The sequence below is a fragment of the Podarcis filfolensis genome (genome assembly GCF_964270895.1).
Source record: "Podarcis filfolensis genome assembly, chromosome: 4".
Taxonomy (NCBI): domain Eukaryota; kingdom Metazoa; phylum Chordata; class Lepidosauria; order Squamata; family Lacertidae; genus Podarcis; species Podarcis filfolensis.
Genome location: NC_139607.1, coordinates 64586560 through 64589548, shown reverse-complemented (window position 1 = coordinate 64589548; position 2989 = coordinate 64586560). Strand labels below are relative to the sequence as shown.

At 40.5% G+C, this 2989-nt stretch overlaps 1 long non-coding RNA gene across 3 annotated transcripts in view; it reads left to right on the top strand.

The window, feature by feature from the left end:
- The window catches only part of LOC310761632, a 41122-nt gene that overhangs the window by 35021 nt on the left and 3112 nt on the right, over positions 1 to 2989 (top strand). For 2 of the 3 annotated variants that reach the window (XR_014547604.1, XR_014547605.1), the window contains one exon: positions 153 to 244. The exons of the other annotated variant lie outside the window; for it this stretch is intronic. This is a non-coding gene — a long non-coding RNA (uncharacterized lncRNA). The remainder of the gene's footprint in view (positions 1 to 152; positions 245 to 2989) is intronic. 3 annotated transcript variants of the gene reach the window in all.

Below are 2989 nucleotides of genomic sequence, written 5' to 3'. Positions count from 1 at the left end.
CCCCTGCGTGGGCCAGCAAAAGTGGAGGCTTTTGTTTTTGTGGGAGTGGGTGTAACAAGGTAAAATGCATATACCGTGTCATAAATAGATAGGTGAGAAACAAGACTTATCCCATGCACCTTTTTCCTTGTTATCCGTTGCATTGTACAAAGGGTTTAGGCACCAGGGATAAGAAGGCCTCACAGTTCGGGAATGAAAATATTCCACGTATGCTACACTTCTCCCTCACCCTGCAAGAGATTAGGTAAAGTGCAGATCTTTTATTTAGGTCATGGTAGAGTTAAAACATATACACAGAGAAAAACACACATGCACATGTGCCAAACTTTTGTTCATTCTGACAGCACCTCTGCCAAGTGTCACTCACTGAGGTGACAGTGAGGAGAACTCAAGAACGAGTTAGAAAGCAACTTTTGTAGCAATAATGCCACCTCTTGAATTCTCCCATATTCTAGTTCTGGGCTAGAAGAGAGAAAAAATAGTTTTAGAAGTATTTTCTGAAAGGCATTACTTCCCTTTCCACTGCATTGTTGAGACCCTATTTAGCTGTGTCAAGGAAAGCTTCCTAAAGACAAGTAGATTAGGGTTAACTAGAAGGCATTACAGCTTTAATTGTACTCTGATTATTTTGTTAAATTGCAGCATGGTTTTTCTTGTTGCAAATGCTAGGGGCCTAAAATAATATAATTTTATTCCTCACACATTTGACATGACTGCAACGATAACTGGAACAGAGTTTCTTTCTACCACCATGAATTCTGGATGGCCATCAAAGCCACTAGATTTTTGGAGCCAGTCTTGCTATTTCTTCCCTCCTCAATTTTCAGGGTGATGTAACACCACCCTATTATAGGATCTGTTTTGCAGCAGTTTCTCACACGGAATGCAAAGGATTGATTCACACTATCAAATTCTTTGTGCAAATTTGCACCATACATTTAAAGCACCCTTATATGTCATGGCTTCCCCAATGGAATCCTGAGAACTATGATGTGAGTGTTGTTGCTGACAGACCTCTCACAGTCACAATTCTCAACAGCCTTAAGAAACTACAGCTCTCAGCATTTGTTGTGGGAAGTCATGACTCTTAAGATGGTATAAGAGTGCTTTAAATGTATTGTAAAGAATGTGATCAAATATACAGCTACCTGGAGCAGATTAACAATGTGTGCACATGAAGCCAGCAGCCACCTCTGTGATCACACCCTTTGGAAACAGTACATAGCTGTCAACGTTTCCCATTTTTTAAGGGAAATTCCCTTATTCCGAATAGGATTTCCCTTAAAAAAAGGGAAAAGCTGACAGCTATGAAACAGTATAGCAGTAATCACAAAAATGGCCTAATTCAGATTAGCCTTTCACCACACGTGTGTGCCAAATTGCATGAAATAATTTGGAGTGAAGTAGCCCTTTGTGTCTTAGTGAGGAGTTGCCTTGCACCCAGTCCAACGACTGATTCATTCAATCCCACACTGTCTACACTGGTGGGCATGGTGGAAGAGGAGATAGTCCCACAAGGTGGGGAATATGAGAAAGTAGGTCAAGCCCCAAGCAGGGAAAGTATATTCATAATAAGGAATTTTGATGATAATTTTCACCTGAAGCAACAGATACAATCCTTTGTTTCCCAGGGTCAAATTTGGCATGCTGTTAATTGCAGGAATGCAATCAATGTGCATGCCTGAAAAAGTGCAAATAGCAGAAGTAGGGGAGGTCAGCAGCAGCGGGACTGCAGGGGGAAGGAGAGGGAGAGTTTAACCCTTTCCCTTACTGTGATCCCATAACTCATGCACACACTCCATTGCTATTTACCTCAGGAGGAAGCCTTCATTAGCACTGTTGCATCTAAGTTTTCTCCAATATTTTTGGTTTTTTAACTCAAAACACTCTGAGACTACAGTTCCAGTTCCAGGAACTCCTAGCAAAATAATGACATTTTAGAGCAGGTGATAGTGGGAGGAGGAGCATGCAGATAAAGGGAAGAGATAGGTTCACACAATCATCAAGCACATCACAAGCCAACAAAGACTTCTTTACCCTGGCATTTGAACCTGACCTTAGATAGATTGATTCACCATGTTGTTGTGTCTGCAGTTTGTTTAGAACTTATTTTAATATTGCGTTTTAAATGGTTGTAACATGTCCTGAGACATTATTATTTATTAAATTTCCATACCATCCTTCACCTGGGTTTACACTATAAAAACACAAAAATACACACCATACCAACAAACAAAACAATACTCCCCCCAGTTTAAAAGGCCATAAATTGTTTAACTAGCCAAAGGCCTAGGTGAAGAGGAATGTTTTTGCCTGGTGCTTATATGAAGAGTGGGTAATAAATTGCATAAATAAATAATGGCCAAAGGGGCAAGGGTTAATCATCCCCTTCCTCAGCTACTTTTTCACTTCCAAGCGTAGCCTCTGAATGCTAGTTTTTTTTAATTGCAAAAGCATTGGGAGGAAAGACACAAGCTACTGTATGTATTGCTTAGGCCTTAGGTGCTTTCCTCAGATGGTATGTCCTCATTCCACAGACTCTAATCCTTGAAAGGGGATAAGAACAACTTTTTCACCCTTTCAAAACAAGGCAAGTTGCATGGCAACTGCAACAGGGCTGAATACAGGACTGTGGGTGAAGGGTATGTTATCTTTTTCTAGCAGTTCCTTTTGCTGGATCTCAGCAGGCAACTTCCTCTTCTTGACGTAAGAAGCACACGACAAAGAAGCTGAAGCAGAGCATCAGTGGAATGAAACATTTAGTAGCTTAGCTCTGCCATACCGAGATACATAACCTCATTGTCTGATCTTGTGACCAACCATTACCAGGTCGAAACACTAGGACTGCAGTCTTTAATTGATTTGATCAACTAATTTGATTTTGATTATCTAATTTTTATACTGTTTAATACAGTAAAAAAGATCTGTAAGCAGTGCACACAACCAGACGCCTTCATCTGCCTCTGCTGCAACAAAACATGTCTCTCCC